This window comes from Macaca mulatta, chromosome 8 (assembly GCF_049350105.2).
Source record: "Macaca mulatta isolate MMU2019108-1 chromosome 8, T2T-MMU8v2.0, whole genome shotgun sequence".
Taxonomy (NCBI): Eukaryota; Metazoa; Chordata; class Mammalia; order Primates; family Cercopithecidae; genus Macaca; species Macaca mulatta.
Window position 1 is genome coordinate 76304079 of NC_133413.1, and position 26155 is coordinate 76330233.

The 26155-nt window shown below is 41.9% G+C and overlaps 2 protein-coding genes across 3 annotated transcripts in view; one reads left to right on the forward strand and one right to left on the reverse strand.

The window, feature by feature from the left end:
* ARMC1 (armadillo repeat containing 1) overlaps positions 1 to 1033 on the reverse strand; it is a 31548-nt gene extending 30515 nt beyond the window's left edge. The window contains 1 exon segment of the mRNA NM_001261315.1: positions 822 to 1033. The gene's annotated coding sequence lies outside the window, so the exon portion shown is untranslated.
* A 10208-nt stretch (positions 1034 to 11241) lies between these two features.
* The window catches only part of MTFR1 (mitochondrial fission regulator 1), an 85947-nt gene continuing 71033 nt past the window's right edge, over positions 11242 to 26155 (forward strand). For both annotated transcript variants that reach the window (XM_015145459.3, XM_015145465.3), the window contains exon 1: positions 11242 to 11292. The gene's annotated coding sequence lies outside the window, so the exon portion shown is untranslated. The remainder of the gene's footprint in view (positions 11293 to 26155) is intronic.

Below are 26155 nucleotides of genomic sequence, written 5' to 3' on the forward strand. Positions count from 1 at the left end.
CAAGATTCACCATTCAATTCAAAGATTTAATTCTCACATGCTAAGAGCTGCAGAGGGAATACGTTTAACCTAAATCCTTATTCAGTTAGGTGGGCTTTGATAAAAATAACATAAGCATTGAGATTAAATCTGACTTTCCCCTTACTCGAAGAGTTAACTGTAACTTTGAGAAGTTAAGTTCTCAGAGCCTCAGTTATCTCACATAACAATCCTCAGCGGTTATCAGATTAAAGTAAGAACGCGAAATGGTAAAATCAAACACCAGCAATTACCAAACCAGAATATTACTTGCTCATGTGGGGACATCTGTCCTGCCAGGTGTTGGAGGTACCTTCTGCACCGCCCTGACACTTCAGTGCACTAAGTACCACCAAAGGAGTTGCTAACTTCACGAGTACCTACCCCCGCCCTCCCAAAATACAGTCTTAAATATAAAAATGGGAACACTGGTCTCTCTTGAATTAAGCCTAACACAACTATGTCTTTCCGCTCTTAGGAGACATGCAGGTGCACAAAACTAACAGAAAGTTACCAAAGAATAACCTGGAGAGATGAAAAGATGAGATGACACCCATCAATAATGCTGGGGTTAGTAAAAGTCGGATGTGAGGGGGACAGAGAAGAAGTGAGCAAAGCTAACAGATTCACGGGACACGTGGAGGTAGAGCGTGCTAAAGCGCCTCACTGGGACGCACTACTGGATCTGACAAGAGGCAGGCGGGGCGCCCCTCCCAGGCGGATTCGCTGCCTCGGTGCAGGGGCCGCTTCCCGCGGCCTTCCCGGCTCCACTGCTTTGTCTGCCGCCCGTGGACCCCACATACCGCTCCAGAGCTTTAGGAGTCCAGAGCCTGCCGCACCATCAGGGCCACACCTACGGATGAGGTAGAGACCTAGGAGGCGCTGAGCGCCTTGGGTTCGCAGCCCCGGCCGCCGCGATCGCAAACAACCGGACTAACTCAGGAACCCAAAGAGCCAAGGCGCTGGCGGGCAAAGGCTCTGCAGACTCTTCCCAGGTGACCTGACGCCTCTGTCGCTTTTGCCCTCCTATTGGCTGATAATAAGTCCTACGTGAGGATAAAGTATCCAATCAGTGAAGGTCTTTTTAGAGTGAAGCGCTCATAGGTGGTTTAGGGAAATACACTAAGTGTTCGAGGAACGGATCCAATGAGGACCCAGGAACACTATATTGGCCCTAACTACTCGCCGTCCACCAAGCCCTAACCGAAGAAATTTGATTCCGGCTGGGAAACTGTCGCACTTTGACAACCTTAATTCCCAGCCTTCCGGGGCCGGTAGGACTTCACCGGTACTGCATTCGGTAATTCAAATTGAGTATTTCTTCTTTAGCAACTCTTGCAATTCTAATAAAGGCAATACCTAATATTGTATTCGGTTCTGTGAGTCTTAATTCATAATTTTTTTTTGTTTTGTGTTTTACTGTGGACGTTAGCACTACATTAGGCATTCCTTGGATTTTCGTTTATTTCTTTTTGGTGTCCACTGTCTCCCTAGCAGCTTGAAAGACGCAAAGTACAGTTTTCGTTTAAGTAGCAATTTATTTTGGAGAAGTTTTCTTTTTTTTTTTTGTAAGGAATTTATGATCAGAATCTTCTCATTCACATTTTAAAATGTCTTCTATGTAGTTTATATACTTGTAAGGATTTATATACTTGTTTTATGGATGGCAGTCACTTGAAGTTTTTGTTTTCTTTTGGCATAGATTTTATTTTATTTTTTAATTTATCTAAATATTAACCTACTCTTAACCCGCAGGCAGATCTTTGAGAATAATGTATCCATTTGCAATCAATAACCCCAATGAACAGATTCTGGATTCGCTCTATAAGAGTTTGATTCGGCCACGTAGCTCATGTGTTAAAGTCAGAAGGAATATGAGAGGCCTCTAATAGGAAAGGAGTGTAAATACCAATAAATATCCCAGATTGTATTCAATGCTAGTATCTCCTACACTTCGTAAGTGAATTTAAAAACCAAGCAGCTTCTTTAATTTCTTTCCGTTCCCTTGTTCTCGGTTATCTTCTTGCTTCCAATGAACTCAAAAGGGGAGCAAAATAAGCTAAGTAGAAAACAAATAGGCCTGGCGCGGTGGCTCACACGTGTAATCCCAGCACTTTGGGAGGTCGAGGCGGGTGGATCACTTGAGGTCAGGATTTCGACACCAGCCTGGCCAACATGGTGAAACTCTGTCTCTACAAAAAATAAATAAATAAATAAAATTAACCGGGCGTCGTTGTGGACGCCTGTAATACCAGCTACTTGGGAGGCTGAGGCAGGAGAATCAATTGAACCTGAGAGGCTGAGGTTGCAGTGAGCCGAGATTGCGCCACTGCACTCCAGCCTGGGCAACAGAGCGAGACTGTCGCCAAAAAAAAAAAAAAAAAAGTCCAAAGGGTACAGCCAGGTTAAACATAACCCATTTGGTTGAGTTTCTTCAGTATAGTTATTAAAAACAACTAAAAAAAAGGGAAATTAAACTTGCTATTTTTGTTAATGTTAATATATTAGGACGGCAGGTGTGGTGGCTCATGTCTGTAATCTCAGCACTTTGGGAGGCCGAAGTGGGTGGATAACTTGAGTTCAGGAGTTCGAGACTAGCCTGGCCAACATGGTGAAACCCCATCTCTATTTTTTTTTTTTTTTTTTTTTTTTAGACAGAGTTTCCATCCTTGCCCCGGCTGGAGTACAATGGCGTGATCTCGGTTCACCGCAACCTCCGCCTCCCGGATTACAGGCATGAGCCACCACACCTGGCTAATTTTTGTATTTTTAGTAGAGACCGGGTTTCTCCATTTTGGTCAGGCTGGCCTCGAACTCCGGACCTCAGGTGATCCGCCCGCCTCAGCCTCCCAAAGTGCTGGGATTACAGGCGCGAGCCACGGCACCTGGCCAGCTGTCTCTACTAAAAATACAAAAAATTAGCTGGGCGTTGTGGCAGGCGCCTGTAATCCCAGCTACTCCGGAGACTGAGGCAGGAGAATTGCTTGAACCCGAGAGGCGGAGGTTGTAAGTCGAGGTCGCGCCACTGTACTCCAATCTGGGAGACAGAGCAAGACTCTGTCTCAAAATAAATAAATAAATAAATATTAAATATAATCATGCTTCTGCCGTTAAAGTATTGAGAAAGCTAATTCTTCCTGCACACTGCCATTACAGAATAGATGACTGCTATTAAGAAGCAGGGGGTGTATTCACAAAAAAAAAAAATTACCAGTTTCCTAAGCACATAGGGATTATAAGCCATAGGGAGGTATTTAAAAATTTTAAGAATTTGTATTCTTGTATTAAAATGTCTAAACTTGACACCAGTGAGGTTATACTACCTTCCATTGTGAGTCATTGCTTGTTCCTAGCCTCAGGTATCTTCCCACAGGACACTGGAATGTCATTTCTCAATAGCTGTGTTGCTTAAGACATGATTCAGATACTGGCAGTTTCATTCATTTAATTATTTTGAACACTACAATGTGCCATAGACAATCTTAACTATGGATTCAAAGGTAAGGAAAATCACAAGCCCTGCCCTCAAGGAGTTCATGGTCTAAAGAGCTCAAGAAGCACTGGATTTCAAAACTTTTGGATCAAGCAACACTTTCAGCTTTATACATATGTATTCGAGTACATAGCTCTGACATATTTATGTGTATTTATTCCTAAATTCTATATGTGTACTATCAAACTAATATGTAGTTTTGAAAATGTCAAAGTAGAAATTTTTGAAGAGAAATAATTATAAATTGAAGCTCTCACTATACATCCAGATGAAAATAAAATTGGATCCATATATTACATCATTTACCAAAAAAATTAATTCCAGGTGTATTAAAAACTCAAACCTTGAAGACTACATATATGACCTAGAAGCAGAGGGAGACCTTGAACAAAACTGGAAACCCAAAAGTCAAACAAGAAAAAAATGGATACATTTGACTTGTTTTAAAAAGCAGCTGGCCAGGCACAGTGGCTCACGCCTGTGATCTCAGCACTTTGGGAGGCCAAGGTGAGTGGATCACTTGAGGTCAGGAGTTCCAGACAAGCCTGGCCAACAATGGCCAAACCCAGTCTCTGCTAAAAATATAAAAATTAGCCAGGTGTGGTGGTGTACGCCTGTAGTCCCAGCTATTCAGGAGGCTGAGGCAGGAGAATCACTTTAACCTGGGTGGCAGAGGCTGCAGTGAGCAGAGATCACACCACTGCACTCTAGCCTGGGCGACAGAGTGAGACTCTGTCTCAAAAAAAAGAAAAACAGCTCTATAGGTCAGGGTCAATCCCAAGAGCTGGTTTATAGAAAAGAATGTCACAATCTCTGGAGGTGATCTTTTAACCTATTTGGATATAGAAGTTTTTTTTTCTGGTCACTATGCGCTGATCTAAGAAGAATTAAACTGTTTCAAGGCTCAGAATAACCAAATATACCCCAGAGTCTATGACTGAATCAAAATAGCTCAACAATTTGTCATTGGGCACCATGGTAAAAACATTCATTCAATTGAGATTTAGATAATAAATGCAGATTAAAATGTTATCTTTTCCCAACAATATGTGCTTTTTTTTCTTCTTCTTCTTCTTTGAGGTGGAGTCTGCTCTGTTGCCCAGGCTGGAGTGCACTGGAGTGCAGTGGCATGATCATGGCTCACTGCAACTTCTGCATTCTGGATTCAAGTGATTCTCCTGCCTCAACCTCCCAAGTAGCTGGGATTACAGGCATGCACCACCATACCTGGCTACTTTTTTATATTTTTAGTAGGGATGGAGTTTCACCATATTGGCCAAGCTGGTCTCAAACTTCTGACCTCAGGTGATCTGCCCACCTCAGCCTCCCAAAGTGCTGGGATTACAGGCGTGAGCCACCTCGCCCAGCCCAATATGTGCTTTTATTACTAATTAAAGGAGCTTTGAAGCCAATAGGCACTGCATGCATCACTGACTCTTTCCTCAGGTGAGATGAAGTTGGCCCACTAACCGGTCTTGACCAGCTCTCCTGTAGCCCAACCTGTCCCAGACACATCTAGCCTCACTGTGTCTCAAAGCACTTCACCGTCCTACCCTGTGATCTTTTACCATCCATTCCTATATTCTAATGCAGAACCTCCTGAAGCTTATTTCAGTGTGTTACATTTTCTCCAGGGAGGCAATTAGAGCTGGGGGGGGGGGTGGTGGTGGAAAACACAACTAGAGGAAAAGGGTCTCAACTTCCAGGAAAGATCCTTTGTAAGCTTTGCAGATTATTCAACTTGTCTCAACAAATGGGGCTGTCATTAAGCCTTATGTAAGAAACAGGCTGACACAGACATTGGTCTGTTCCTACTTTACTAACCACTGGATCACAACCACCCAAGCTGACTATATATCCTACATGGTTATTATTTATTGGGCCCTTGAGATAAACCAGGCACTCCCCTGAGCATTTGGCAGATGTTACGTAATCGATCCTCAAGGCTTCTCTTTGAGCTGTCTACTATTGCCACTGTGAAAGGGAAGAAATTGAGAACCTGGAAGGCTGTCTTGCTCAAGACCACACTGCTGGTCATTGGCAGAGGCATATTTCCAACAAGGGTCTGTCTGCCTCTGAAGCCCATATTCTTTCTACTACAGTATACAGCTTCATTGTCTACCAACATTAATGGGAATCTGATATTTTGTTAAATCTCTATGATGAAGGAAGCTCACAATCAGCCTTGGTCACCTCTCTTTTGCCTAATACATCTAACAATGAACAAATCTATTTGTGTAAATAATGGCATTTATAATCCTTTAATTTCCTACTCGGAATTTGGAGGCCCAAAAAAGATAAGGGACTTTTTCAAGGCCATACAGTGAGTAAGAGAGCTCTGTTTCTTTCTCTTCTGTTCAATAAAAACTGCACATGGCAGATGAAGTTTCAGTTGTTCTAGATTCTGCCAGGAAAACTGAGCCCTTAATTTGGGTCAAGACCTCTAGGATCAAATACACTAAAAAGAAAAGTATTCTATTTTATTCTCACATCCCCAAATGGATTGCCCTATAATCTTCCACATTTGTTTCCAAAGCTAGCTATGCAGAACAATCATAATTCTGCTGAATAGACCTGCAGAGGTAGAGGCCTGGGCATACATACTTTTAAACAGCTCCAATGTGAAATTTAAGAGTCACTGATCTTGTGGAGGAAACATAAATTGTGTTAATTATCTAATGTGTCCTTTGTATTTCATTTTATTTATTTAACTTAATTTAATTTTTGAGACAGAGTCTCATCTGTCACCCAGGATGGAGTGCAGTGTTGAGATCAGGGCTCACAGCAGCCTCAACCTCCCTAGGCTCAGGTGATCCTCCCACCTCAGCCTCTTGAGTAGCTGTGACTACAGACACACACCACCACACCTGGCTACCCTATGTATGTTTTTTCTTTTTTCTTTTCTTTTTTTTTTTTTTTTTTTTTTTTGAGACAGTGTCTTGCACTGTCACCCGGGCTGGAGTGCAATGGCGCGATCTCAGCTCACTGCAACCTCCGCCTCCTGGGTTCAGGTGACTCTCCCGCCTCAGCCTCCCAAGTAGCTGGGATTACAGGTGCCTGCCACCACGCCTGGCTAATTTTTTTTTGTATTTTTAGCAGAGACAGGGTTTCGCTATGTTGACCAGGCTGGTCTCGAACTCTTGACATCAAGTGATCCACCTGCCTCAGCCTCCCGAAGTGCTGGGATTACAAGTATGAGCCACCGCACCCGTCCCTTATGCATATTTTTTCTAGAGATGAGGTTTCACTGTGTTGCCCAGGACAGTCTTATACTCCTGGGCTCAAGGAATCCTCCCGCCTTGGCCTCCCGAAGTTCTGTGATTACAGGTGTGAACCACCACGCCCGTCCTGTATATCACTTCCTAATACATTTCTACAAAAGTTGTCAACACAGTAATAATTTACTAGCTTATAGTTTCTGTGCATCAGGCATCCATGTGCAGCTTAGCTGGGTGCCTCTGGCTCAGATCTCTCAAAAGGCTGCTATCAAGAGGTCAGCTGGGGCTTCAGTCATCTCAAGGGTTGAGTGAGACAGGCTATTTTTCCAAGCTCACCTCACATGGCCATTAGTAGGACTCAGTTTCTCATAGCTGATGGAAGGAGAGCCTCAGTTCCTTGCTGAGTGTTGGTCAGAGGCTTCCCTCAGTTTCTTGCCACAAGGGCTTCTCCCTAGGGCAGCTCACATATGACACTGTCTTCCCTCAGAGCAAGTGAAGGAGAGCTAGAAGGAGCAAACAGGATGAAAGCCACAATCTTTTTGTAACCTAACCTAGAAATGACATCCTTTCATTCTTACTGTATTCTATTCATTAGAAGCAAGTTGATGCTCAAGGAGAGGGGGTTACACAAGGGGCATGAATACCAGGCGGCAAGGATCATTGGGGGTCACCTTAGAGGCTATCATAGAGATGTAAGCAAAGAATTAAAAAACAAGGTGGTAATATATTTCCTAGCTCTATCTTGTAAGAGAAGATAAATTCAACAATATCCTGGTCCTGGCATGGTGGCTCACACCTGTAATCCCAGCATTTTGGGACGCCAAGCAAAAGGATCAGTTGAGTCCAGGAGTTTGAGGCCAGCCTAAGCAACACAGCAAGGCCCCATCTCCATAAAAAATAAAATAAAACAATAAATTAAGTGATATCCCAGTAGCAATGAGATCATCCAGTACCTAAATCTTGGTTTCTAAATACCATTCCAGGACTTCTAGGAGAAATGGCTGATTTTAGGGCTGGGTAAGGAAAAATACAAGATAAGCGCAGAGCATCTTATAGTTCCAGAAAAAAGAGATAATCAAAAAACAAAAGGAACACATGAACCTAGTTAAAAGAACTCCCAATGGCCAAAGCTGAAACAATTGAGTAACAGTATAAAATAAATATACAAGAGTCTATATGTCTATATAAATAAATGATTGAATATAAATATAAATTAATAAATGAGGAAAGACAAATCTTCCTTTCAGAATTTCAAATAAGATTTATCAATTGTCCACTCCAGAAGTTGAAGCTTAATCCTCATTCCATTTGAGTATGAGCAGTATTTAGTGACTTGTTTTCAAAGAAAGGAATATGGAAAGTGGGACAATACAACTTTATAGTGGAGTAACTAGCAAATATTACCATGTGTCAGCCTCACCAGTAATAAGGTAGAGTGATATCATGTATCCTCTGACATAATGTGATGAGAAGGTCATCTCATCTTGTGATGTTTTCCCCAAACCCTATAACCACAGTCTAATCATGAGAAAAACATCAGACAAACACAAATCGAGGGACATTTTGCAAAATACCTGACCAGACTTCAAAACTGTCATGGTCATATCAAGGTCATGAAAAACAAGAAAAGACCGAAAAACGGTCACAGGTCAGAGGAGACTAAGGAGGCTTGATGGCTAAATGCAATGTGGCATCTTAGATTAGATCCTGAAACAGAAAAACAACCTTACTAAAACCCAAATGAGGTCTGGAGTTTAGTAAATAGTAATGTACCAATATTTGGCTTTTCAGTTGTTTTGTTTTTTCTTTTTATTTATTTATTTATTTATTTAAAAAAATAGAGATGCGGTCTCGCTTTGTTGCCTAGGCTGGTCTTGAACTCTTGGGCTCAAATGATCCTCCCAGTTTGGCCTCCCAAAGTGTTAGGATTACAGGCGTGAGCCACTACGCCTGGTTGGCTCTTTAGTTTTGTAAGTGTATCATGGTAATGTAAGATGTTAACACTAGGGAAACTGGGTGAGGAGTAGACAGGAACTTTATGTACTCTAACTTTTCTGTAAATCTAAAATAATTCCAAAATAGTTAATTAAAAACAAAAAACAAAGCATCCTGCTGACAGTTTTAGAAACGTGATGACCAGAAGATCTCCCCTAGATTAGCTTCCGGTTTAGTACATTTCAAACTCTCTTTCTCTCTCTCTCTCTCTCTTTTTTTTTTTTTTCTTTTTTTGAGGCAGAGTCTTGCTCTGTCACCTAGACTGGAGTGTAGAGTGCAGTGGCGTGATCTCGGCTCATTGCAACCTCCGCCTCCCGCGTTCAAGCGATTCTCCTGCCCCAGCCTCCAGAGTAGCTGGGGACAGGCACCCACCACTATGCCTGGCTAATTTGTGTGTGTGTGTGTGTGTGTGTGTGTGTGTGTGTGTGTGTGTGTATTTAGCAGAGACAGGGTTTTCACCATGTTGGTCAGGCTAGTCTCGAACTTCTGACCTCAAATAATCTCCCCGTTTCGGCCTCCCAAAGTGCTGGAATTATAGGCGTGAGTCACAGCGCCCAGCCCCTTCCCCCACCCTTTTTTTTGAGACAGAGTCTCGCTCGGTCGCCCAGGCTGGAGGGCAGTGGTGCCATCTCCGCTGACTGCAGCCTCTGCCTCCCGGGTTCATGCAATCCTCCTGCCTCAGCCTCCTGAGTAACTGGAGTTACAAGCACGTGCCACCACACTCAGCTTTTTTGTATTTTTGGTGGAGACGGGGTTTCACCATGTTAGCCAGGCTGGTCTCAAACGCCTGACCTCAAGTGATCCACCTGCCTCAGCCTCCCAAATTGCTGGGATTACAGGCATGCACCACCGCGCCTGGCTTCAAACTTTATCCTCCACTAGCCACATACTTCTAGGGCCAGGTGCCAAGGGACACATCCCTGTATCATAGCACTGAGATGGCAGAGCATGTCTTGCTTGAAGCCAGTCCAGCACCAGGAAAGCCAGCAGTAACTTATCACGAAGAGGCCCAAGTTCAATTCAACTCTCTTTCCCCCACCCAGATTCCCAAAATGTCCAAGGCCACTCCAGCGTATCTAGCAAGAAAGGAATTATGAAGGAAGGGAAGTTGGAGAGGATGAAAAAAAAAAAAAAAAAGGTCTTAACCAATACCTCTTTGAGGGGTGCTTTAAGACATTTTCCTTTTAATAAATAAGTAGAAAACAACGTATGATCACGTAAACTCAATGCTAAAGTTCCTCTATGGACTTTGGAAAGGGCTAGCGAAAGTTAGCATGCCTGAAACACAAGCTTCATTAGCTTAGCAGTAAATACCCTCCAGAAAGATCTCAGAGGAAGAAATGAGTGCCCTTTGACAGAACAGCCACTGTCGCTCCCACCCTTTCAGCTCCAAAGCTCCTACTCTTGCACCCAGTCTCAGACAAGCACTCACTTCTCTGAGTATTTTCTCAAGTATTCCCTGAGACATTATGGAGGCGCCGAGGCTCCCACCTCAATTCCATTATACCATTTGATCACGTATGTTAAGTTTGTGATTTTGTTTAGTTTGTGTTATCTCCTCGTCATCATGTAGGCTCACTTAGGGCGTGGCTCAAGGCTTTTACCAACCTTTCTGCTGTCACAGTGGTCCCCCAACAAGCCCTTGTTGAGTAAATGAGTTAATGCTCTGGGTGAAGGAGGAAAGCCCTCACTAGGAAGAGACTTGTGTCATCCAGGGCAAGAACATCAGAGATCCAGTGACAGCCCAGCGACCTCCGGGATCAATTGCAATAGGAGGGTAAGAGAGACAGCCAATCAGCAACAGCCATACAGAAATACGGACAGGTTTCCTGCCCTACATAGGAATCTTTCATCAAGCCTACGCACATTACTATACTGCATAAGTTAGCTATAAATGTAATAATCATATTTTCACGACAATTATTGGAAATCCAGAGTGTCCTAGAGTATTCAAATCTTTAGAAAGCATGTTCCCCAAATGAATCGGACTGAACAGACGCTAGAACTGAACACGGTAAAATACTTATCCATGAGGCACTTTGTAATACCCGCACTCCTGTTCTGCCTAAAGAGAAACATTCCTGATGCGAGGTCCGCACAGGCATTATATCTGCCGGGTGGACACAGGTCCCTACAGCGTGCGGTGAAATGGGCTCCACATGTTAGGTTAACAAAGGCTTACGACTCGCAGCCTCTTTCAAGGTAATACACATCTGCGACTACATTCAGAATGTGGGTGTCCCTAAACCCCTAGCGCATGAAGCTGACAAAAGCACTTCCCAGGGCAGGACAGTGAAGGCACAAAGCAAGGTCCGCACAAAAGCACACGCCCCTCGCAGAGCTCCGCGCGTGCGCACACCGACTGTGAAACGCCGCAGCCGGCTTGCGGAGCGGTTGCCGCGCCCTCCGCCGGGTTTCTTGTGCCCGCCTCCGAGCCTGAGGAAACAGCTGATTGATCAGCCTGGCTCAGGCTTGGGGCGGGGATTGGCTGATTGGCAGCAACGCCACGGGACAGCCAAGCTGGAAGCCTGAGGAGCCGGAGCGGGTGCTGGCTGCCGCGCGGCGGAGGTGAGTTGGGTGGGAACTCGGCAAAGCGGTTGGCGACGGGGTAATGAAGTCGGCTGCAGGCCTGACGGCCATGGGATGCCCTGGAATCAGGACAGGAGCTGAAGGAGCTCGGTTCGGGAACGCAGGGAGACCGGCGGGATCCTGGGCCGGTTGGGTGTTTGCCCCGCGGCCGGGAGGCAGAGACTGCCTCGGCTGAGGGCGCGTGGGTCCGGGGCTCCGGAGAAGCCGAGGGAAGTCGGCTGACTTGCCCTGAAGGCTGAGACTCGCCCACCCGCCTATCTACCCCTATGCCTCTTGCCCCCTCCCCCGACCTTCGGTCCATCTTTCGGACCCCCGTTTCCCGCGCCGGCCGCCAGGCGGCGGTCCTGGGGCGACCGCCCTTCGCGGCGGCTCCCTTGGGGGCTGCGCCCTTCCCGGGCTCGGGAGCCCGACTGCGCGGGTGCACTCAGGCCGGCGTCCGAGAGGAGCAGTGCGCTCGGTGGTCTGCCGGAAAGTTTAACCAGCTTCGCGTGGTTGCTGTGTCACTTTTCGCCTCCTAAAACTTACCAGTGTATCTTCTGACCATGACCAGAGTTTGCAGGAAGCCCCAAAGCCGGCCTTTGGGCATTAACAACAACAGCATTTTATTATGGAAATCTTCAAACTGTGAGAAATTGAACAAACGATATAAGGAATTCACTGTACTCATTACCCAGTTTCAGTAATTATCAATACATGGGCAGTCTTGCTCCCCTAATCCGGGTTATTTTGCGTTTTTGAGACAGGGTCTCTGTCACCCAGGCTGAAGTGCAGTGGCGGGATCTCGACCCACTGCAGCCTCCGCCTCCTGGGCCCCAGCGATCCTCACGCCTCAGCCTCCCCGCTAGCTGGGACTACAGGCAGGCATCACCAAGCCGGCTAACTTCTCCCCCGCCCCCGCCCTTTTGTAGAGCTGGGGTCTCCTTATGTTGCTCAGGCTGTCTTTGAACTCCTGGGCTTAAGCGATCCTCCCTCCTTGGCCTCCCAACGTGTTGAGATTACAGGCGGGAGTCACCGCACCCGGCTACCCTGGGTTATTTTGAAGCAAATCCCAGACATTATATCATTTCAGTTATTTTATATATTTCTATGCTCTGTCATGATAAATAATCATACGTGTAATAACTTGCTTTCTAGAGGGGTCAAGTAAAATAAGGGACATATTAAAGTGTAGACAGTGCTTATTTAGTTTGTACTACCAGAATTTAGGTAACTGCTACAGTGAGTCTCATTATCTTGCGCTCAGGTTTTCAAAATCGGAGTTACCAGATACTCTAGACGGTAGTGCTCTTGCTGTTGAATAGTAATAATTGTATTGATAATTTCTATTTGTAGAGTTCTTAGTATATATCAAGGACTATGAAGTAGTTTCCACTTACTCATTTAATGTTTACAATAACCCTATGAAGTAGGTATTATTATCCCCGTGTTAGAGTTAGGGGAAAGAAATTTGGAGAGGTCACAATTTTCCTAAAGTCACACTGCTGAAAAAACAGGGGTGGGGGATAGAATTCAGAATGCTAATCTTGGCCTTTGTCATTGCAAAGTTCTTGCTCTTTTAACTGTAACTGAATGTCCTAAGAGTTGTGGAATAAATGGAACTGCTGTAGAAAATTATTTCTGTTAAGCTACAGATCAGTAATGGAAAAAAAAAAGCCTGAAAATTTACACAAATACAGACAATAGTGAGAGAGGTATGTTTGTTCTTTGAAAAGTTAAAGATTATTACAACTAAATTTAATGTCCTGAGAAGACATAGTTCAACAAATACAAGTGCTAAAAATTTTATTCTTGGCCAGGTGCATGGCTCAGCCCAGCGCTTTGTGAAGGCCGAGGTGAGAGGACTCCTTGAGACCAGGAGTTTGAGACCAGCCTGGGCAATATAGTGTGACACTGTATTTAAAAAAAAAAAAGTAAAATAAACATTTTATTCTTTAATATGTGACCAGTTAAAGGGAAAAGGAAAATATGCATCAATGAATAGTGTCTACCACTCCTTTAGCACATAGCTTATATTGGATATTAATACTAAATATTTCATTTTGTATCCTTCATCCTCCCAATCTTAAACTACTAAGACAGCATCTTCATCCAAATAGTGTTTGATGAGTAAGGAATGAGATAGAAACAGTTGGGCCTCCTCTACTTATTCAAAGGACAGTAGAGAAGGCCTATTAGCTTGGAGTTTAGGAATCCTACTGGATAGGAGTAATTCAGAAGTCCAGAAGTCAGGTCAGACTCCTTTGTGAAGGAACTTGAGCGCCACATTTAAAGAGTTTAAACTTAATGAGCAAAGAAGTGACATGATAAAGTCATCTTACGAGAAGATAGATACAGGAAGATAGCTGGTACTGTCAAAGGTGGCTTTACCAGCTATGTGAAAGGATTAGCAGTGGGTTGACCTGATAAACATAAAGGAAATAGACATGGGGAACTGGCAAATTTATCAATATGAGGAAAGAACTAGACAAAGAAAACAGCCTGAAAGAGAGAAAAGAGCATGGTATATAGTAGGATTTTTTTTGTTTTGTTTTGGTTTTTTTGAGATGGAGTTTCACTCTTGTTGCCCAGGCTGCAGTGCAGTGGCGTGATCTCGGCTCACTGCAACCTCTGCCTCCCGGGTTCAAGCGATTCTCCTGCCTCAACCTCCCGAGTAGCTGGGATTACAGGTGTATGCCACCACGCCCAGCTAATTTTGTATTTTTAGTAGAGACAGAGTTTCACCATGTTGGCCAGGCTGGTCTTGAACTCCTGATCTCAGTTATCCACCTGCCTTAGCCTTCCAAAGTGCTGGGATTACAGGTGTGAGCCACCATGCCCGGCCTATAGTAGGTTTTGAAGTGATGATACACTTCATTTTCCATGGGTTTGTTTTCTTGGGCCATCCTGGTGATGAGTTGGTGATGAGTTATTACTGTATCACTGTTCTTTGAAGTGGTAATTACTGCCCAGCTACTGAACTGTTCTTTTATATACTTATTAGATACTATTGATAGAAATTACACAATTTAGATAAGCAACAAAAAAAAGACCCTGTAATCCTAGCCTTTGAAGATAACCACTGATGATGGAGAAAAGGTGATAACAGTTTTAGTTAACATTTATTTGATTACTGTTCGACATTTTTCACATTTTATTTTCCATCTGTATTTCTACTTGTAAAATGCCTACTCATGTACTATGCCTATTTTTCCATTGGGCTTTTGATCATTTGTTTCTTTATTTGCAAGTACTTTATATTCATTAGGGATATAAATCATTTGTTATATTAAGTTGCAAATAGGTTTCTTAATTACATGGCTCTTCTCAAAATCTTCTGAGTGGCTAGTAAAATGAAAAAGATGACAGCTGGGAGAGCACTCAGGGCTGCTGTTTCAGGGACCAGAACATGCCACCTCTGAAACAATTCCTTCATTTTATGATGCTGAAGTTATTGTCAGCCAGTCAATCTGCAAGTCATTTTTAGCAAATAAATTGTTTTGTGTAAATGTTTGATATCATTAAAAAGATTTTTTTTCTGCTCCCACTCCACCGGGAGATATCATTTAACAGATAATTTATACAGCTGGAGTTGACTAGTGTGAGTTGGTTGCGGTTAAAATGTAAACAGTCAGACAAGTTAAACAGGAAAGTTAAATTAAGTCTCCATGATTGAAAAAACATACATTGTAATATACATATTAATATATATAAAGCAGTATAACTAAGATCTTTTTAAACCTTTAAGATATTTTATTTTTTTTAGAGACAGAGTCTTTCTTACTTTGTTGCCAAATTGGAGTGCGGTGAGGTTATCATAGCTCTAAGATACTTTATTAATTTTTTCCCCCTCCTCCCTTAGTTACTTTTTGAAATGGATTTCTTACATACTAGCAAATACTGATTTGATATACAGTCGGCCTTCTGGATTCATAGGTTCTGTATCCGCAGATAGAAAATATTTGAAAAAACAATGATAAAGTAACAATATGACAACAAGAAACAATACAAATAAAACAATAGACAACTGTTTCCATTATATTAGGTATTATAAGTAATCTACAGATGACTTCAAGTATATGAGAGGATGTGTATAGGTTATATGGAAATACTATATCATTTTATCTTTTTTTTTTTTTTTTTGAGATGGAGTTTTTCTCTTGTTTCCCAGGCTGGCGTGCAATGGCACGATCTCGGCTCACGGCAACCTCCACCTCCCAGGTTCAAGTGATTCTCCTGCTTCAGCCTTCCGAGTAGCTGGGATTACAGGAGTCCACCACCATGACCTGCTTATTTTTAATTTTTAGGAGAGACAGGGTTTCACCATGTTGTCCAGGCTGTCTTGAACTCTTGACCTCAGGTGATCCACCACCTGAGCCTCCCAAAGTGCTGGGATTACAGGTGTGAGCCACCGCGCCTGGCCCATTTTATCTTTATTTTTATTTTTGTGGGTACATAGTATGTGTATGTATTTAGGGGGTATGTGAGATATTTTAATACAGGCATATAATGTGTAATAATCACATCAGGGTAAATGGGGTATCCACCTCAAGCATTTTTCCTTTCTTTGTGTTACAAACAATTCAATTATACTTTTAGTTATTTTTTCATGTACAATAAATTATTGTTGACTATTGTCATCCTGTGATGCTATCAAATTCTAGGTCTTATTCATTCTAACTGTATTTTTGTATGCATTAACCATCCCTACTCCACCTCCCCTGCCCACTGTCCTTTGCAGCATCTGATAACCATCCTTCTGGGTTTTTGTTTGTTTGTTTTTGAGATGGAGTCTCGCTCTATCACCCAGGCTGGAGTGCAGTGGTGTGATCTGGTCTCACTGCAACCTCTACCTCCTGGGTTCAAGTGATTCTCCTGCCTCAGCCTCCCAAGTAGCTGGGGTTACAGGCACCCACCACCATGCCTGGCTAATTTTTATATTTTTATTAGAGATGGGGTTTCACTATGTTGGCCAGACTGGTCTCGAACTCCCTACCTCAGGTGATCTGCCCGCCTCAGCCTCCCAAACTGCTGGGATTACAGGTGTGAGCCACCGTACCCAGCCTAATTTTTGTATTTTTAGTAGAGACAGGGTTATGCCATGTTGGCCAGACTGCTGGTAACCATCCTTATACTCTTTTTTTTGAGACAGAGTTTCACTCTGCAGTCTCCGCCTCCCGAGTTCAAGCAATTCTCTGCCTCAGCCTCCTGAGTAGCTGAGATTACAGGCACCCACCATCACGCCCAGCTAATTTTTTGAATTTTTAGTAGAGACGAGGTTTCACCATCTTGGCCAGGCTGATCTTGAACGCCTGACCTCGTCATCCACCTTCCTTGGCCTCCCAAAGTGCTGGGATTACAGGTGTGAGCCACTGTGCCCGGCCGACCATCCTTATACTCTTATCTGCATGAGTTAAGTTGTTTTAATTTTTAGGTCCCATAGTAAGTGAGAATATGTGAAGTTTGTCTTTTTCTGCCTGGCTTATTTCACTTAACATAATATCCTCCAGTTCCATTCATGTTATTTTCAAATGACAGGATCCTATTCTTTTTAATGGCTGAATAGTACTCCATTATGCATATGTATCACGTTTTCTTTATCTGTTTGTCTGTTGATAGACATTTATTTAGTTGCTTCCAAGTCCTGGCTGTTGTGAATAGCTCTACAACAAACATGGCAGTGCAGATATCGCTTCAATATACTGATTTCCTTTCTTTTGGGTCTATACCTACCAGTGAGATTGATGAGTTATATGGTAGCTCTATTTTTAGTTTTTTGAGGAACCTCCAAACCATTCTCTATAGTGGTTGTGCAAATTTACAATCCCACCAACAGGGTATGAGGATCCCTTTTCTCCATATCCTTGCCAACATTAATTATTGTCTGTCTTTTGAGTATAAGCCATTTTAACTGGTGTGAGATAGTGTCTCATTGTAGTTTTGATTTGCATTTCTCTGATGATGGGAGCACTTTTTTTATATACCTGTTTGCCATTTGTAAGTCTTCTTTTGAGAAATGTCTGTTCAGATCTTTTGGCCATTTTTGAATTAGATTATTCAATTTATTTCCTATTGAATTGTTTGAGGTAATTATGTATTCTGGTTATTAAACCCTTGTCAGATGAATCGTTTGCAAGTATTTTTTTTCCATTCTATGGGTTGTCTCTTCACTTTGTTGATTGTTTCCTTTGCTATACAGAAGCTTTTTGACTCGGTGTGATCTCATTTATCCTTTTTTGCTTTGATTGCCTAATACCCCATGTGGGCTGCTATTCAAGAAATCATTGCCCAGACCAATGTCCTGGAGAGTTTCCCCCAATGTTTTCTTGTAGTAGTTTCATAGTTTGAGGTCTTAGATTTAAGTCTTTAATCCATTTTGATTTGATTTTTGTATATGGCAAGAGATGGGTTGTAGTTTCATTCTTCTGTATGTGGATATCCAGTTTTCCCAGCACCATTTTTTGAAGAGACTGTCTTTTCCCAATGTATGTTCTTGGCATCTTTGTTAAAAATGAGTTTACTGTAGACGTATGGATTGATTTCTGGGTTTTCTACTCTGTTTCATTGGTTTATGTGTCTGTTTTTATGCTAGGACCATGCTGTCTTGGTTACTATAGCCCTGTAGTATAATTTGAAGTCCAGTTTTTTTTTCTTTTTGCTCAGGATAGCTTTGGCTATCGTGGGTCTTTTGTGGTTCCATATAATTTTTAGGATTATGTTTTCTATTTCTGTGAAGGATGTCATTGATATTTTGTTAGACATTTTGATAGACATTTCATTGAATCTGTAGATTGCTTTGGGTAGTATGAACCTTTTAACAATATTGACTCTTCCAGTTCATGAACATGGAATATTTTTTCCGTGTGTGTGCCCCCTTTAATTTTTTTTTTTTTTTTTTTGAGGCAGGGTTTTGCTCTATCATCCAGGCTGGAGTGCAGCGGCATGATCACAGCTCATGGGCTCAGGCGGCCCTCCTGCCTCAGCCTCCCATGTAGTTGGGACTACAGGTGCGTGCCATCATGCCTGGCTAATTTTTTTTGAGATGAAGTCCCACTCTGTCGCCCAGGCTGGAGTCTGGGGTGCAGTGGTGCTATCTCAGCTTACTCCAACCTCTGCCTCCCAGGTTCAAGCAACTCTTGTACCTTGACTTCCCAAGTAGCTGGAATTACAGGTGTGCACCACCACACCCGGCAAATTTTGTGTTTTTTAGTACAAAAATACAAGCTGGTCTCGAACTCCTGGCCTCAAGTGACCCTCCTGCCTCTGCCTCCGCCTCCCAAAGTGCTGGGATTACAGGTGTGAGCCATCACATCTAGCCCTTAATTTTTCGTTTTTTTTGTAGAGGTGGGTCTCACTTTGTTATCCAGGCTGGTCTCGAACTCCTGAGCTCAAGTGAGCCTCCTGCTTTGGCCTCCCAAGGTGCTGGGATTACAGGCATGAGCCACCACCCTGGCCCTCTTAAATTTCTTTCATCAGTATCTTATAGTTTTCATTGTAGATATCTTTCACTTTGATTTCACTTTGGTTAATTCCTAGGTATTTAATTTTATTTGTGGCTATTGTAAATGGGATTCATTTTTTGATTTCTTTTTCAGATTGTTCACTGTTGGCATATAGAAATGCTACTGAGTTTTGGATGTTGATTTTGCATCATGCAACTTTACTGAATTTATCAGTTCTAATAGTTTTTTGGTACAGTCTTTAGATTTTTCCAAGTACAAGATTACATCGTCTGTAAACAAGGATAATTTGACTTCTTCCTTTCCTAGTTGGATGTCCTTTATTTCTTTCTCTTGCCTGATTGCTCTAGCTAGGACTTGTTACTATGCCATTTTATATAAGGCACTTGAGTATCTATAGATTTTGGTATCCACGGGGTTCCTGGAACCAATCCCCTGTGGATACTGAAGGACAATTGTATAATGTGTACTGGCAGGAGGGTAAACTGCTTTCCTAAAGAGATGATTTTAGGTGGAACAAGAATCAACTTTGTATTTATTTTAGTCAGGATATCCTTTTCTGTCTGTTTTGGCTCAGATAGGGAGTACAATGTATAGTTAAGTACTTTAAAGTATATCCTGGAACAAACTTTGATTGCTTAAATATTATTGCTTGGCAAGAGGCTAAGTTTATTTAATTTTTTAAAAATGAGTTTATTTAAGACTGGGCACGGTGGCACATGCCTGTAATCCCAGCACTTTGGGAGGCCAACGTAGGTGGATCACCTCAATCACCAGGCAGTTCGAGACCAGCCTGACCAGCGTGGTGAAACCCTGTCTCTACTAAAAATACAAAAATTAGCTGGGTATGGTAGTCTGCACCTGTAATCCTAGCTACTCGGGAGGCTGAGGCTCAAGAATCGCTTGACCCCAGGAGGTAGAGGTTGCAGTTAGCTGTTACCGTGCCACTGCACTCCAGTCTGGGCAACAGAGCAAGGCTCTGTCTCAAAAAAAAAAAAAAAAAAGAAAGAAAGAAAAAAAAAAAAGAGTTTAATTTAAATTAAAACATTAAGAGCATCCAGATATGACAAAACTCATAAAGCAAGTATGAAGGTCTGAGAAATATTAGTATAGCCTGTAAGGGTTCCCAAAGTTTATATATTGCTAACGTTTATTATTTACTTAGATTGTCCAAATTAGAATAATTTTTATGTTTTTACTTTTTAGATTTCAGTTATTTAATTTAGAAAATGTTACTGGTCTTGAAAAATTACAAAAGTTACCTGGGTATGGTGGCTCATGCCTGTAATCCCAGCAATTTGGGGGACTAAGGTGGGAGAATCACTTGAAGCCAGGAGTTTGAGACCAGCCTGGGCAACATAGTGAGACCCCATCTCTACCAAAAATTATAAAAGTTAGCCAGATGTGATGATATGCCTATAGTCCTAGCTACTTGGGAGGCTGAAGCAGGAGGATCACTTGAGCCTGGTAGCTTAGGGCTGCAGTGAACTCTGATGGTGCCATTGCACTCCAGCCTGAGTGACAGAATGAGACCTTGTCTCTAAAAAAACAAACAAACAAACAAAAAAACAAAAGTGGTACATATATCCTACTGGGAAAAAAACAACAACATACAAACAATACAGGAGTGCATAAGCGTATAATAAAAGTGGAGGGTCTCACCACCAAGCCCTCAGATACAGTAAGTGTTAAGTTTTGGTATGTTTTCAAATTTTTCATCTATTTCACCACTGTTTCTGTTGCTTTATTGGTTTTTAGTTATTTTTAATGGAATTACATATACGTGTTTGTAACTTTTTTCATTCAGCATTTTATTATGAAAATTGTTTCGTGTACAGCTGTATCTTTGTTGTTTTAATGGCTATAAGCTTAGAATGGGCATATTTAATTTATTGAATTTATTTTAACCATTTCCCTGTTGATGGTCATTTAGATTGCCTTTGGATTTTCTCTTTCACCATAATGTTTCAGTAAATACCCTTACCAGCTTTCAAAAACTAAACATCTTTCTCCTTGAAGAAAGGCATAATTTACTGAGTTCTTCCAGTAAAACAGTTTTTTTGTGTGTCGTGTTGTGTTTTGAGACAGTTTCACTCTGTCACCCAGAGTGGAGTACAGTGGCGCACTAATAGCTCATTGTAACCTCAAATTCCTGGGCTCAGGCGATCCTTCTGCCTCAGCCTCCTGAGTAACTGGGACTACAGGTGTGTACCACTGTGCCTAGCTAATTTTTAAAATCTTTTGTAGAGATGGGGTCTTGTTATGTTGCCCAGGGTGGTCTTGAACTACTGGCTCAAACAGTTCTCCTGCTTCAGCTTCCCAAAATGCTGAGATTACAGGTATGAGCCTCTGTGCCTGGCCTGGCAATTTTTTATACATATAATATGCAAGGGACAGTAACTATTACACAACTTATCAACATCAACTTTATAGTGATTTTTCATCATTTCCTTGGGCCTAAGGGTAACATTTTTAGTCATTGTTGACTTCCAAGTACTTTATTTGCTTCTACTGATGTCCAGCCCAGGATCACTTAAGATATTTGAATAGTGTTTTCAAAAGATTGTTTTAAAATTTATGCCTCAGTACTTAATTCATCTGCATGTGGCTGCTTAAAATATTGTCAGTCACTGTGGGGTTATATTTCAGAGATTCTCACATGAAAGTGTCAGCCTTTAGTTCAAATATGAATATGACCTCTGTCTCTAACTTCTTTTGAAGATAACATCTAAAAATGTCCTTCAGAAGTTTAATTTTATATCTAAATTGCATTAACTTGAAAGAATTTTTGCCAAGTTTGATTAGGCTGTGTTCATGGACCTCTTATCTTACTAGTTTTTGTTTTTGTTGAGAGATGTGATATAGGTCATGAGATTTATTCGCTTGTGGACTGAAAAAATGACGTATGTCCAATCCTGTGCTGGTACTGGGAGTAGCAGTGTACTTAATTTTGCATGAACAGTATAGAACATTAATTCTAAATCACTACCAGTAAATTGTACCCACAGATTGAATATTGTATTTTGTTTTATAGTATGGTAAAGTGTTTTGACTTAAGTATCAAATAGACTGATGTGAAGGACAGCAGTGGTCCCTAGACTTGAATTTCAAAGTTTAATTTTCAAAAGGTAGTATAGGGGCCAGGTGCAGTGGCTAACAGCTGTAATCCCAGCACTTTGGGAGGCCGAGGCAGGTAGATAACCTGAAGTCATGTGTTCGAGACCAGCCTGGCCAACATTGTGAAACCCTGTCTTTACTAAAAATACAAAATTAGCTGGTCATGGTGGTGCGCGCCTGTAATCCTGGCTACTTGGGAAGCTGAGGCATGAGAATCACTTGAACCCAGGAGGCAGAAGTTGCAGCAAGCTGAGATCATGCCATTGCACTCCAACCTGGGTGACAGAGAGAGACTCTGTCAAAAAAAAAAGTAGGATAGTGGGTTGATGTAGGGTTGACAACTACACATTGTGACAAGTAAGGACATTAAAAAAAAAAAAGCTGTAGCCGGGCATGGTGGCTCATGCCTGCAATTCCAGCTATTCAGGAGGCTGAGGCAGGAGAATCGCTTGAACCCAGGAGGCAGAGGTTGCAGTGAGCCGAGATCGCGCCATTTCTCTCTAGACTGGGCAACAAGGGTGAAACTCCATCTCAAAAAAACAAAATGAAAACAAACAACATTCATCTACTGTCCCTATATGATAAAAGGAAAGTAACGTTTACACCATAAGCATAGGAAGGACATAGTCTCAAAATAAAGGACAATAACTTTATTCTTTAATTTTTATTTTATTTTTTTGTTAGAGCCAGGGTCTTGCTCTGTTGTCCAGACCGGAGTATAATGGTGCACTCATAGCTCATTGTAATCTCAAACTCCTGGGTTCAAGAGATCTTCCTCCCTCAGCCTCGTGAGTAGGTAGGACTACAGGCATGTGCCACCATGCCTGGCTAATTTTTTTTTTTTTTTTTGAGATGGAGTCTTGCTCTGTCGCCCACGCTGGAGTGCCATGGCATGATCTCGGCTCACTGCAACCTCCGCCTACTGGAGTCAAGTGATTCTCCCACGTCAGCCTCCCAAGTAGCTGGAATTACAGGCACCTGCCATCATGCCCGGCTAATTTTTTTAGAGACGAGGTTTTACCATGTTGGCCAGGCTGGTCTCAAACTCCTGACCTCAGGCTGATCTGCCTGCCTCAACCTCCCAAAGTTCTGGGATTACAGGTGTGAGCCACCACGCCTGGCTGCCTGACTGCCTGGCTAATTTTTAAGAAATTTCTGTGGAGAAGGGGTTTCAGTATGTTGCCCAGGCTGGTCTTGAACTGTAGGCCTCAAGTGATTCTCTTGCCTCAGCTTCCCATAGTGCTGAGATTATAGACGTGAGCCACCACAACTGCAGGACAGTAATTTTCAACTGAATACTTTTTTTTCTCTCTTTTTTAGTTCATAATCCTCATTTATTCATTTACTTTTTTTGTTTTTTGAGACGGAGTCTCACTCTTATTGCCCAGACTGGAGTGCAATGGAGTGATCTCTGTTCACTGTAACCTCCGCCTCCTGAGTTCAAGTGATTCTCCTGCCTCAGCCTCCCAAGTAGATAGGATTACAGGCATGCGCCACCATGCCCGGCTAATTTTGTATTTTTAGTAGAGATGGAATTTCACCACGTTGGCCAGGCTGGTCTGGAATTCCTGACCTCATGTGATCTGCCCACCTTGGCCTCCCAAAGTGCTGGGATTACAGGCGTAAGCCACTGCGCCCAGCCTATTTATTTATTTTAAACCAGCTTTTATTTTTAGAGCAGTTTTTGTTTTTGTTGTTGTTTTGGTGGGGACAAGCCATATTCACACCATAGCAGGGTTCAAACTAAATCAGTTATATGGTCTGGGCACAGTGGCTCATGCCAGTGCTTTGGGAGGCTGAGACAGGAGAATTGCCTGAGCTCAGGAGTTTGAGGCTAGCCTGGGCAATGTAGTGAGACCTCATCTCTAAAAAAATTTGAAAAAATAGCCAGGCATGGTAGTGCATGCCTGTAGTCCCAGCTACTCAGGTGGCTAAGGCAGGAGGATCGCTCGAGCCCAGGAGTTTGAGGCTGCAGTGAGCAATGATCTTGCCACTGCACTCCAGCTTGGGTGACAGAAGAGTGAGACTCTGTCTTCCCCCCCGCCCAAAAAAAAAGCACTAATTGGGTAATAATTGTCTTCCTCTGAGTGGTAGGGAGAACAATGAGTTCATATTCCTTTTTTAATTTAACACATAATAATTGTACATATTTATGGATACATCATGATGTTGCAATACATATAATATATAGTACTCAGATCATGGTAGTCAGCATATCCATCATCTCAAACATTTATCATTTCTTTGTGTTGGCAACATTCAGTATCATAGTCCTTATTTTTATTTTCCATCATTTGGCCTTAAAATGTGGACTGTCATCTGTGTTGCAGTGATATAGTTTGCCTTATCTCTTAGTATTCTGAGAATAGTAAACGTTATTCTAATGATGATTTAGCCAACCACATTAACTAAGAATATTCTGTTAATCTTCTTAGATATTTTCCCCAACTATAAAATGAGTCAAACTCATCTTTCATAATGAAAATATAGTTAAGTGGCCATTTCCTTGAATGGTTCTCAAAGACGTTCTAAAAATAAGCCCCATCATACCTTTGTAACTGTAAATTTTTGGCATCTCAAATGTAGTGACAACATTGTCATTATTGCTAACAGAGTTATTATGAAACTATTTACTGCTGATAACTTTTTATTATAACTATCTCAAAAACAGATATTACATTAGTTGAAGACAGTATTATTTTATATTATCTTCAATTTGACTGCTGTAAATTTTAGTTGAGCTGCATACTATTATATATTTTCACAGTGTTGGTAGAAGAAAAAGAAAGTCTATTTCCAATATTTATCTAGGTTTCTCTTCTACCAGCTGCCAACCAAAATTAATTTGCTATTTCTTATAGTCTATGCTAGAGCAGATAGTCTAGAATATAAGCCTATACCATCTTCATAACATTTCTAGGAGTTGAATACACACACACACACATTTTCATTGATTCATAAGGAACCTAGAAAACAAAATGCAGCCTGATTCTTAGCAATTTTTAAAAAAATCTTATTTATTTTGAAGTGTAACACAGAAAAAAGTACAAACATAAATTACAGCTCAATAAATTGTCACAAAGCAAATATCCATATAATGACCACCCAGGTTAAGAAATAGAATATTGTCTGTACTTTGGGTAGTTTTGCTTTTGAGCAAGAGCTTTTAAAAGATCTTAGAAAAATAGTTGACAGGAAACAGCACTGAAGTAAAATGTAAGAGAATAAGCAAGCAGAAACCCTTTAAGAAGGCTGTAGCTGTAGGAGAAGCAGTATTCTAAAGGGAAGCCAAGTTTCATCAAGGGAGGGAAGGAAGCTAGGGGAGTTCAGTAGTGAGTGAATCTGTTGAAGATAAGATATGGAGTTGGGGGATGTTTATAGACAAACAAGTTCCAGAGAGCACTGTGAAGAAGTTTGGAGGAAGGGGTAGCAGCAGGAGTCCACCATCTATGTCACCTCCCTTCTGTGTTTAACAAGGACCGTTACCTTTCTCAAGTCCTTTCTCAAATTTTTCTTTTTTTTTTGGTGATAATACCACTCTTATTTTTCTACTGCTATTTTGATCTTTTTTTGGTTAGTGTCTGTTGGATATAAAAATGCTCCAGGAATAAATGCTCGGTGCTGCAAAGTGGAACCAGCACTCAGGCAAAAGTTTTCTCAGCAAGGCAATTTACTATTGCAGAAGGGTGCCACCCACGTCAATCAAGATCACAAAAGCACACAGAACAAAAGAGAGGAGGTTTTTGTTGTTGTTTTTATATCTCTGATGTGTAGTCCTTACCTCTGTGTCACTCCCCCATAGCCTGGGGTCGGACCGTACAGTCTGAGCTGACCCCATTGGCTACTTGCAAATATTTTTCTAAATATGGAAGGGAAGGGGGACATGAGGTACAGTGGTGAGATGTGCAGTTTCGGGGGAACAATGGGTGCAGGTAACCAAGGGAACAGATGTGAGTTATTGATTAGATCTGACAGGAAGGGGGTAGGTTGTTTACAGTAACTAGGGGCAAGGAGGCATGTAGAAAGAGAAAGTTGAGTTTGAGAACAAAGGACAAGGAAGTTAACAGGCTAAACCTTTGAAAAGAAAGATACTGATTCATTGAATCTTACAGTGTCTTTTATTTTTTTCTGTTCTACAAGTATTAGTATTTCCTGAGCTTTCTATCCAGTCTTCCCTTCTTACTCTATATGATTTAACTCATTCCATCTGTGTTTTTCTAGCCAGTGCTCTGTATTCTTTAGCCTAGACTTAAGAAACATCTTTTCCTGGCAAATCAGGATAATTTTTC